The sequence below is a fragment of the Phyllobates terribilis genome, unplaced genomic scaffold, assembly GCF_046119375.1.
Source record: "Phyllobates terribilis strain yellow unplaced genomic scaffold, ASM4611937v1 Scaffold_1__5_contigs__length_1240528914, whole genome shotgun sequence".
In the NCBI taxonomy this organism is placed as follows: Eukaryota; Metazoa; Chordata; class Amphibia; order Anura; family Dendrobatidae; genus Phyllobates; species Phyllobates terribilis.
Genome location: NW_027362761.1, coordinates 999,738,965 through 999,751,396, shown reverse-complemented (window position 1 = coordinate 999,751,396; position 12,432 = coordinate 999,738,965).

Below are 12,432 nucleotides of genomic sequence, written 5' to 3'. Positions count from 1 at the left end.
TCTGTCAAGAATGCCGTACCTGTGAATTCCACAAGTCCGCGGAGCAGCGTGCCCCCGTCCAGACTATTAAGACGTCGAGGCCCCTCGAGCTGTTGATGGTGGACTATCTGTTGATCAGAACGGCAAATAGTGGCTACCAGTACTGTCTGGTGATGGTGGACCACTTCACGAAATTCGCCGTCGCTGTTGCTACCAAAGATCAGACTGCCGAAACAGCTGCACAGGCCATCTGTCAGCAGTTCGTTCGGATCTACGGGTGTCCGGAGCGGCTGCACTCTGAGCAAGGGGCTTGTTTCGAAGGGCGAGTAATTGAAGAACTCCAACGGATGTATGGAATCAAGAAGTCCAGGACCACCCCTTACCATTCACAAGGGAATGGCGCGTGTGAACGCTTTAACCGGACCCTCTTACAACTGATTCGGACTTTGGCTGAAGACAAAAAGCCCGACTGGCCTCGATTCCTCCCGGAACTGCTGTGGGCCTATAATAATCAAGTCCATTCCGTCACCGGATACACCCCATACACCCTTCTCTTTGGCCGTCCAGGCTAAGACATCCATGAGTTGCAACTGTCTAGCTCCGAAGAAGATACATGTGGTACCTATCCTACCTGGCTACAAACACACCGCCAGAGAATGGAGGCTGTCTATCGGCTAGTAGGCCAACAAATTCAGGATCAAGTGCACGCTGACCCACTTCCGGTACAAGAGGACCCACTGAATGTAGGTCAACTGGTCCTAGTCCATATAAAGAAACCGCAAGGGAAACTCCGGCCCAAGTGGGAGACCGAAGTCTATCGAGTAATTGGACAGCCGTACCCCGGTGGCCCCGTCTATCGAGTGCAGGGCAAAGACAGCGGCACCGTAATATGTTGGGCCTCTGCCGTTCCCAGCCTGACTCCCCTACTGTGATACCTAGAGAGATGGATATCACTAATACTGTCGGAGACACTGACCCCGGGGATGTAGAGATTGAATGCATGCCTACCCCTGTCCGCCCGACTGACGCACTTGAACCGATTGCCTCCTCTACTGACATGTTGACTGGGAAAGAGAGTGGGGTGACTGATCGGAGAGAGGGGATCCAACCCGTTAGGCGGACAATGAGGACCACTGCAGGGGTACCTCCAGGACAGTCCTACAGAGACCAATATGTGTGGCCCTCTTCCCAGCCGCCCCCTGTCACATCCACAGCCATCGCCGCCCTGGAGCCGGTCGTTGACAGGGACTGCCAACCTTTGAGTGGGGGGGCGTGTAGTGAGCTGGCAGGCTCTGGCTGTTCTGTGATAATTGAAATAGAGCCTGTGGCAGAAATGATTACACAGGATGGTGCTGCCACCTTGTGGCCAGAGGTTGCACCTGCGCAGGGTGTGATGACAGAGAAAAAGACTGAGTCTCCTGTGTCCCACCCTAGAGAGTCACGTGACCAGAGTGAGAAGCAGAAAAAAGTGCACGAAGAGTATGAGAGGGTCTGTGTAAAGAACCAGGATGGTGTGCAGGTCCTCGGGTGTGTCTTAGAGGATACTCTCAACGTGGCTGCTGCTATCTGACATCTTTTCCTCAGAGCTTTCCCCAGCTTCCGCACGGCTGAAGGATTCAGCTGTTACACTCCCCACTACTGGAGTGTGGACTACACAAGGGAATCCACAAGAGCTGCTATCCGGATCAGAGAGACTGTAAGCGGGACCTCTGGCGAGAGGCCGAAGTATCCCCTCCTTTCAGCGAAATTTGTTGTTCCTGTTTTTTTCTTCGGCTGGGACGCCTTCCTGCAAAGACAGACAGGCCTGCGACGGGGGACACATCCTTCTGGAGTAAAGGACTGGTAACGTGTGAGTAGGGACAGTGAGGGTCAGCTTATAAGTACACGTTATTGCTGTGAACATTTACGGTTGTCATTTATTGTGTTCTGCTATGTTAAAAATGTATACAAGTAAAGATACGGTTATCAAGATAGAGTCTGTGTGTGGGGATCTTGCTGGGCCAGATCATGGATACCAACGCGCGGCCTTGCCCGCGGTCACTTCAAAATGGCTGCAAAATGGTGTATTAAGGGCTAAGAGGTTTCAAAAGGAAGAAAAATGGGGTTAAGAGCAGGACAATTGCCCTGAAAACAAATGTGGATAGGAAAATTACTTAAAATAACAGAATAAAAAAATAAAAATCTTGAACCAGGAGGTGGAGATCCAAGTGGAGGAGTGCCTTGTGTGTGTATTTTACTGCACTTGTTAATAAATGAATGAAAAAAACAATGTGGGGTCAACCCTATTTTTATAATCAGCCAATGGAAAGCAGAAAGCTGAGAGCTGGTCTTAGTAAGCTGGGAAGGGGCCAATATCCATGCACTTTCCCAGCTTATTAATATCAGCTCACAGCTGTCTGCTTTGTCTTTGCTTGTTATTAATAATGGGGGGACCCTAAAAAATGATGTGGAATCCTCCTTATTTTACTAACCAGCTAAGGCAAAGCCGACAGCTGTGGGCTGATATGAATAGGCTGGGAAGGGCCATGGACATTGTTCCCTTCCCAGCCTAATAAGACTAGCACTCAGCCACCCCAGAAATGGTGTATCCATTAGATGCACCAATTCTGGCGCTTAGCTTCGGCTGTTCCTGATTGACCTGGTGTGGTGGCAATCGGGGTAATGATTTTGAGGTTGATCTCAGCTGTGTATTGTCCGCTGACATCAAGCCCAGTGGTTAGAAATGGAGAGGTGTCTTTTAGACACCCCATTACTAGCCACATAGTCAAAAAAACATACACAGAAAAGTACTTTATTTGTAAAAATCACTTGTCTACAAGTTCCCTCTTTTACCCATTTATTACAAAAAAAAACATTACACAGGGGTCCTCCACAATCCAAATGGAATCCCCACGATGATCCCCATCTTTTTGTCCTGTCTAAGGAGCCCTGTTCAGCTCCATAGACTGGTGCAGCAGCCACTGCGAGACCCGGCCATTGTTAACTGAGGTGACGTCAGTAAGGTTATCTCAGTTCACAGCGGCTAGTTCTCACGATGGCAGCATGAGTGCCATACTGATGAGCTGTGACATCACCGCTTGTCATCAGTCCAGCACTCGCGCTGCCCTTGTGAGAACCGGCCACTGTGAACTTAAGTGAACTGAACTGAGGCCCTTTAGGTTACCAGAGTTCACAGCCACCCAATAACTATGGACCTTCCCAGCCTGATAATATCAGCTCACAGCTGTCTGCTTTACAGTTGCTGGTTACAAAAAGTGAGTGGAGATCATACGTCATTTTTTTCATTCATTTATTTATTTATTTAATTATAAACAGCTGTCCAATAAGCTCAACAGGGTGAAATTTTATAATATGTTGGGGGTTATATATCTATATGTCTGTCTATATGCCTGTCTATCTTCATGTCTGTCTGTTTATGTCTGTATGTCTGTCTATACATCTGTCTGTCTATCTATATCTATTATCTATCTGTTATCTATCTCGATAAAATTCATTGCTGTCCAAAAAACGCATGCAAAAAGGCATACAAAACATGGCAAAAGCACGCATTTTTCCTGCCAAGAGATGCAGAAATGGTGCAGAAATTTCTGCATCCAAATACTCAACTTAGGCACATAGCCTTAGATGCTCATGACAAGAACATAGCTTTGCCTCTATGCAAGTCACTAGTGCGGCCACACTTATAGTGCAGTGTATAAGAAGGACATACCTGAACAATAGAGGGTGCAGAGAAAAGCGACCAAGGTTATAAAAGGAATGGGTGAATGCAATACCATGACATGTAATCAAACTTGGCGTTACTCAGTTTGGAAAAAACGAAGACTTAGGGGTGATTTTATTACAATGCACAAATATATGAGACGACAGTACAGAGATCTTGCTAATAGAGATGAGCGGTGTTCGACTCGAACTGTTCGCCAATCTCAAATTCGAGCTGTTTTGGGCGGTGTTCGAGCCGTTCGGCGAACACGAACAATTTGAAAAAAATTTGGCTGTTCGAGATTATGTTCGATAACTGTTCGTGCACCAAAATCATAACTGGATTTTTTCTCAGTAATGCTGAAAATTAATGTTAATACACAGTTTTAGTGTACAGCGGGCGGGGGGAGGGGCAGGGGATGGATCTCTGCATAAATAATGAAGATATCCATTTTTTTTTCTCTTTCCCGCATTTACAGTGGGGAGGTGCAATCTGTCAGCCTATCAGCAGCGCACACATGGAGCGAACTGCTTTTTTTCACAGAAGCAAGGGCATGTGTCATTGGCAGTGTATGTCACATGTCCTTGCCCTATAAGACACAGCCATTTTCCACGTAGCCACTAGTGTTGAGCCACCCCCGTAGTGTTCGAGTTCGGTTCGGTTCGTCGAACACCCGTGTGTTCGCCGAACTGTTCGTCGAACTGTTCGTCGAACACCTTCGAACACCGTTAAAACCAATGGCAGGCAAACAAAAACACATAGAAACACATAGAAAACACCTTCAAAGGTGTCCAAAAGCTGACAAACTGCTCAGAAGACATAACTAACACATGGAAAAGTGACAAGTACATATAGTCATGCGAAAATAAAAGAGGTGGAGGAGTAAAAGGAGGGGGAGACACAGATATAGGCATGTCATGCCCTTCTAAGTTCCAAAAAGTGAGAAGCCGACACGGCCAGTCCGCTCCTGCCCGTGCCACCTCCGTGTCGCCGGGTTTGTGCCAGAGCCGCGGTGAACCCTGACGGCCAGCCCCCCTCTCCCAATACTGGTGCCTGTCCGCTGGTGGGTCGAGCGAGCCCCCCTGTGGTGGAGGCAGCTCTAAGCTTTTTAATTTAAATTGTCTCTCTAATTTGAATGAATACACTTTAAATCCATTTACAAGGATCTATTGGAGGGCAAGTCTCATGCCAGCAGCCGCGGTAATTCCAGCTTCAGTAGCGTCCACTAAAGCTGCTGCAGTTAAAAAGTTTTTATAAGGATCGAGCTCGGCTGTCCACCGCAAGGCATCCTACTGCCAGTCCCAGCCCCTATGCCTTGGGGTGCCTCCTGATGCTCTTCACTAAGTATCCCATGGTCCCGAAGCATTTCCTTTGAAAAAATTAAGTGTCTAAACTACAGGTGGTGTAGCTTGCTTAACAGCCGGGATAATCCGCTGACTAGCAGACACTGCTACTAGGCACAAAGTATTTCCTGGGCTAGATGCAGTTAAAAATTTGTAATTAGATACTCTCGTTGGATGCTGAGAAAGCGTTCCATAGAGTCTCCTGGCACGCCATATATGATTCTCTTAAAAAGCTTGGGGCAGGGGTCTAGGGGACCCTTTTATAGCCAAAATCATGGCCCTGTATCGCAATACGTCACCTAGGCTGAAGATAAATGGAACTGTAGCACCCTGAGGGCTCGGTTGCTACAGACGTATTGCACCTCACCCAGAGGTGTGATATCTCACTCTCAGGTAAGGATGAAGTGTGGATCAGGACCCGACACCTGCATGCATTACACCACATTGCCGTGGGGCAGGGCGACCAATATGCCCCTGAGATGGGCACGACAGTCCCTGTCCCTGGCTGGAGTGGGGGGAGGGAACACTGAGGAAGGGGAACCCTGTAGTGCAGGAGCAGGGAGGAAGCAGTTCCTGGGTGCATTGAGAAGGGAGTATAAAAGGTGGGCACCATCTTAGTTCAGTGCAGAGAAGTCTGAGCAGAAGTGGCAGGGAGCAGGGGCTCTGCATGAGCTCTGCTCCGGAGGCGGGCCTAGTAACAGAGGCCCAGGCCTGGAAGAGGGAGAAGGAAGGAAGAGGAGCGGAGAAGGCTCCAGGAACGAGGAATGAAGGGATCCCAGGGGTGCGGACGGGCGAGTCGCCACCGCACGCCCGAATCCACCTGCGTGGAGGGGTCAGGCCAAAGGGGGAGACCGGTCCCCATACTAGTGGAGGCAGGAAACGACCCTCAGCTAGAAACCGGAGGCTCTGACATTTTATGTGGCGCAGCCCCTCGCTACACCCGCTAGGAAGGCACCACATAGGGTCAGGGAAACTGGCGCCAAGTTTACCAAGAGGAGGCCCGAGGCAGCCGGACAGAAGTGTTGGTAAGAAAGGCCAGACAAAGGACACACAAAGGGGGTCCTGTGAAGTGCTCCAAAGTTATCTGGGAGTTGTCTGAGCCCCTCACCTGGTGAGCACAGTACGACGTGGGCAGCCGTTACCTGCAGACGTGGTCTGGATAATAAGAACTGTGAGTAAAGGCCCTGGACTGCATCACTGACTCCGTGTCATTACTGCTGCTGCCCTGCACCATCACCCCCATCCTCCGCATACACTGCCCTGAGGCTATACTCCTCCCGTGGGGAGTTATGCTACGCTCTGCTGCACCCACAACACCAGCCTCAGCGGTCTGCCCTGTAGCGGCGGTTCACTCTGACCGCAATCCACGGGTGGCGTAGTCGGACATTTAAACATCAAAACCACATAAATAGTTCCGCCACTGGTTTGACCGCCCTGAGCCACGGAACCGGGTCGCAGCCACGAAGACTACAACCACCAGCATCCACCAAAAAGGGTCCGGCTCCGGGTGTCCCAAGGCCCAGGGGGTGCGTCAGAACATTTTCATCACCTTTCACAATCACCAATGGGACAAGGCAGGGATGTCCTCTGTCCCCTCTCTTATACATCCTAGTGACGGAGCACCTGCTCTCATCAATTCGCCATAACCCCAATATTAGGTGGATTGAGGTGGGAGGCACCGAGTACAAGTGCTCTCTATTTGCTGATGATGTCCTAGTATATATCACTCAATCACATATATCCATCCCTGCTGTTATGGCTGAAATAGATCACTTTGTTACATGGTAAAATTTTAAAATCAATGCAGCGAAGTCTGAGGCCCTCGATGTCTCCCTCCCCAAATCCATATAGGATTCCATTCAGTCCAACTTTCCCTTTGCCTGGCCCTCACAGGGTATCAAATACTTAGGAATTCCTATTCATAGAGACCTCTCCCATATATGTTATCTTAATTTTGGGCCCTTTATTGAACAATTCCATACAGACCACGGTTGGCAAGTTAGAACTGTAAGATTCAATACGTGAACCACTGGTGTTTTGTGGAAAAGCACATGTACACTGCGTTCCAAATTATTATGCAAAAAGCGTTTAGGAGTGATAAGGGAAGAATTTGTTTGTTTGTCAGTTAAACTCATTGATGGTGATGTGTGTCAGGGCTCTTTATATCACTGTAAGCAATTGCAGACACCTGTGCTAATTAGTTTGGCAGGTGTGTCCAATGAAAGGCAAGACTACTTAAGAAGGCTCTCTCACATTATTAAGCAGCCTACATTTTCTGCCAAAATGGGAAAGAAAAAGGATGTGTCGGCTGCTGAGAAGCAACAAATTGTGGAGTGTTTAGGTCAAGGCATGACTACAATCAACATTGTGCGATGATCAGGATGAAGTGTCTTGGCAATCAAGAAGTATGTAGCTGATTCACAGTACACACGTGTGCGTGCTGATAAGGGAAAATTGAGGACTCTTTCCTACAGGCAATTACGTCAGGTTAAAAGAGCAGCGGCAAGAAAGCCTTGTCATAGCAGCAGACAAGTTTTTGAAGCTGCTGGTGCCTCCAACGTCCCCCGAACAACAAGATGCAGGGTCCTTCAGAGGTTTACAGCTGTGCATACGCCATCCTGTCGACCTCCTCTATCCACATCACACAAGCAGAAACGGCTCCAGTGGGCCAAACATTACATGAAGACTGATTTCAAAACTGTTTTGTTCACGGATGAGTGCCGTGCAGCGCTCGATGGTCCAGATGGATGGAGTGGAGGATGGCTGGTTGATGGACACCCCACGCAAACACGGCTACAGCGCCAACAAGGAGGAGGTGGAGTAATGTTTTGGGCTGGAATCATGGGGAGAGAGATTGTCGGCCCCTTTAGGATCCCTGAAGGCGCTAAAGATGAACTCCATAATGTATGTGGATTTTCTCAAACAGCACTTCCTGCCATGGTTCAAGAAGAAGAACCGTGTATTTCACAGCAAGATCATTTTTCTGCATGATAATGCACCATCTCATGCTGCACATAAAACATCTGCATCTCTGGCTGATATGGGCATAAAAGGGGACAAACTTATGGTGTGACCCCCATGCTCCCCTGACCTCTACCCCATTCAGAACCTTTGGAGCATCATTAAAAGGAGTGTCTATGATGGCGGGAGGCAGTTCACATCTAAGCAACAGCTCTGGGAGGGTATTCTGTCCTCATGCAAAACAATTGAAGCAGAAACCATCCAAAACCTGACAAATTCAATGGACGAGAGAGTTCAGAAGCTCCTTTCGAACAAGGGGTCCTATGTGAAAATGTAACATCACCTACAATAAAGTTTTGAGTTGACAACTGTTTGATTTCAGTTTCTAACAACCTGCTAATGCTTATAATTTCAAAAATGACCATTTTTTTGGTCTTTATTAAAATGAAAAGGTTGATCGAAAAGTTTGGGGGATCTAAGAGTGTGGCAACCCAGTAGTCATGATTACTTCGAATTCTGACAATATGAGGGTCATGCTGCAGGTAGTGCAGCAAGAAGGCACTTATGTGTCTTGCGCATCTCGGAGCCCCAAAATTATTTTCCGGGCTAGATGCAGCTAAAAATTATTTTTAATTTTAAATCTGGTGGAGCTTATTATAGATGGCCTAATAGGATCAGTGCTGCACACTGCTACAAAGCCCAAATTATTTTCCAGTCAAGATACAGATAAACATGATTAGTAATTTGAAAGCTTAAAACGGTTGGTACGGTGATTTTAACCAATCATCAAGCTTTTACTCTCCCCAGGATGACACAGGGGTAGAAAAGTCGTTTCGGATCCATGATTTGTTCATCTTTATGAACGTGAGTCTGTCTACATTATCAGTGGAGAGCCGCGTGCGCTTATCTGTCAGCACACCACCAGCAGCGCTGAACACACGTTCAGACAGAACGCTGGCTGCGGGGCATGACAAGATCTCCAAGGCGTAAGTGGCTAGCTCCGGCCATTTATCCAGATTGGAAGCCCAAAAAGAGCAAGGGTCCAGTGACACAGTCGTGGCTTCAATGTTTACTTGGAGATACTCCTGTACCATCGTCTCTAGGCGTTGACTATGTGTCAGACTTCTTGTCTCCTGTGGCCTTGCAAAGGATGGGCTAATAAAGTGGTGAAATGATTCCGCAAAATTGATGTTACCAGCAGATACTGTGGTTCTGCTACGGTTTGAGTGCTGAACACTTGACGGTCCCACGGTTGGCAAGTTGGAACTGTGAGATTCACTACGTGCACCACTGGTATTTTGTGGAAAAGCACATGTAAGATTCTGCAACAGTCTCTGCTGATACTCCTGCATGCGTGCATCCCTTTCTATGGCAGGAATAATTTCTGCAAATTTACTTTTGTACCGGGGATCTAACAGTGTGGCAACCCAGTAGTCAGGATTATTTCTAATTCTCACAATTCGAGGGTCATGTTGCAGGTAGTGCAGCAAGAAGGCACTCATGTGTGTTGCGCATCCAGGAGCACCAAGTCCCTGTTGTGTTGGTGGCGAGGTAACAATCATGCTTCCTTCCTCTGTCCTCTCCCCCCAACCTCGCACAACAGAAATGTGATCAAGGTCTCCCTCATCTGATGAGTCTTCCATCAGTTCGTCCTCCACTTCTTCCTGGGCTCCTGCACCTTCCTCACTAGTTTGGCTGCTACCATGCGCCCTGGTAAAACCATCTCCCCCACCCTCACATGCCTGCCGCCTTGGTGCTGCCGACCGTCTGGACCTTGCAGATGTTAGCCCTTCCGCATACAACTCCTCCTCCTCTACTTCCTCCACCTCCTCTTGTGCCACCACCTGACTCCGAATTCTGTTTAACATGTGCTCCAGCATGTAAATCACCGGAATAGTCATGCTGATAATGGCATCGTCAGCACTAAACATCTTCGTCGCCATTTCAAAACTGTGCAGAAGGGTGCATAGGTCCCTGATCTGAGACCACTCCTCCAGCGTGATTTGCCCCACCTCTGAATCTCGTTGGCCCAGGCTATACGTCAGAACGTATTGCACCAGGGCTTGTCGGTGCTGCCACAGTCGCTGCAACATGTGCAGAGTTGAATTCCACCGGGTAGGCACATCGCATTTTAGCCGGTGAAGTGGCAGGCCCAACGACTTCTGTAGAGATGTAAGTCGCTGAGCTGCGGGATGCGAACGGCGGAAGTGAGCACACAGCGACCGTGCCCTGTGCAGAAGGCCATCTAGTCTGGGATAGTGGGCTAAAAATTGCTGGACAACCAGGTTCAACACGTGAGCCATACAAGGCACGTGTGTGACATTGCCCCGGCGAAGGGCCGCACCCAGGTTTGCAGCATTGTCGCACACGGCCTTCCCTGGTTTCAGGTCCAGTGGAGACAACCATTCATGAAATTGGTTCTCCAGAGCTGACCACAACTCCTCAGCTGTGTGACTCACATTTCCCAGACATTTCAAAGTAAAAACCGCCTGATGACGTTGAGCCCTACTGCCAGCATAGTAAGGAGGTGTGCAGGATCCCTTCTGCGCAGTTAGAAAGCTTGTGGCATGACCAGACAGGCTTTGGGTGCAGGTGGAAGACCGAGAGGAGGTTGAGGAGGCAGAAGCAGTGGAGGAACTTTGACATAAAGAGGATTGACGCACAACTCGTGGGGACGGCAAGACTTGGACAGCAGCCCCTTGTCCTGCTGTCACCATAGTTACCCAGTGCCCAGTCAGCGACATGTAACGCCCCTGTCCATGCCTACTCGTCCAAGTGTCTGTGGTGAAATGCACCCTGTCACACACAGAGTTTCTCAAAGAAGCGGTGATGTTGTGTGCGACATGCTGGTGGAGCGCAGGCACACCTTTCTATGAGAAGTAGTGCCGACTGGGCATCTGGTACTGGGGCACTGCGACGGACATAAGGTCTCGAAAATCCTCTGTGTCCACCAGGCAGAAAGGCAGCATTTCTGTAGCCAAGAGCTTGCAGATGGTGAAATTCAACCTCTTAGCTTTCTCATGGCTAGGAGGAAATGGTCTTTTACTTGTCCACATCTGAGGGACCGAGGGCTGGCTATTGTGCTTAGACGGGGTTGATAAGGGTGTTCCCGGCAAACTGCCGGTCTGTGAGGAAGATGCAGGCGGACATGTTAGGTTGCCTTGATCCAAAGGTGGTGCTATCGATGTCGGACAGCGCTCAACACCAGCTGGTGTTACCACCTCCAAAGAAAATGATGACCTGCCAATCACGCTGGCTGTTGCGGGTAAAGAGGTGGCAGGTCTGCGCCCCAAAACAGGTGTGACTGCTGTCCCCCCAGTCACAGAGGATGAAGAGGCCGCGGATGCACAAGATATGGCAGACGGTGGTTGGCCCGGCCGGCTAGGCCGCATTGTAGCACACTGAGCTTCCCACTGCAACTTATGCTTCATGTCCATGTGCCGGTTCATGCATGAAGTACTCAAACTATGTATTTTTTGGCCTCTACTTAGCTATTGCTGACAAATGTTACAGATAACACGAGTTGGGTCATCTTTATCGATCTGAAAAAATGCCCAGGCTATGCAAGGCTTAGCACCCATGCGACCTGAAGAGCCACCACGACTTGTGGTGAGAGGCAGAGTTGTGTTTGAGGATGCAGTTGTTGACGTGCTTCCAGTACTACGTCTCTGTCCAGGATGGCGCAACCTGACCTCGTCGTCACTAGCATCTTCCTCCACCTCCTCTGCTGACCTCATCTCTTGGCTGACTGTGGGTTGACAGTAATTGGGATCTCCAACCTCATCATCATCACCCTGTGTGTTATCACACCCGTCGTCCTCAGAGCCAACCTGTTCCTGCCCTGACAAAAAACTAAAGTTGTCGCTCCAATCAGGTATTTGAGTCTTATCATCGTCTTCCTCATTGTCTCCACCAACAGGAGTTACAGTTTGGGAATGAGGGTCTACATTATGGTCAGAACCTTCTGCGTCTGGTCCTGGATCCGACTCATAAAGATTCTGGGCATCAGTGCAGATCATTTCCTCGTCTGGATTCACAGAAGCGCTGGAGTCGACCTCTGATTACCAGGCTATAGTATGAGTAAACAGCTCTGCAGACTCAACCATCTGTTCTACCTCATACTCAGACGGGCAGCTGGAGATTTGGGAGCTGTGAGGAAGCAAGTGCGATTTGGGTGACACCTTTGAGGACTGGAGTATTTGTGATGTTGAAGTTGATGTGGAGGAGAGCCCACTTAAAGGAGCACTTGATATCCGTTGAAGCACCTGCTGTTTTTGTGCCTCATCTGGAATTTGTAGCGATTGGCGTGGCCGTAAGAAAGGGATCTTATCACATTGTCCGCTAAAAGAAGTAGACATTTTAGTTTGGCTGGAAGATGGTCTTTCTTCTGCAGATGTTACTGTTGCTTTAACACCTACCCCACGGACACAACCTTTTTTCCCCTTCCCA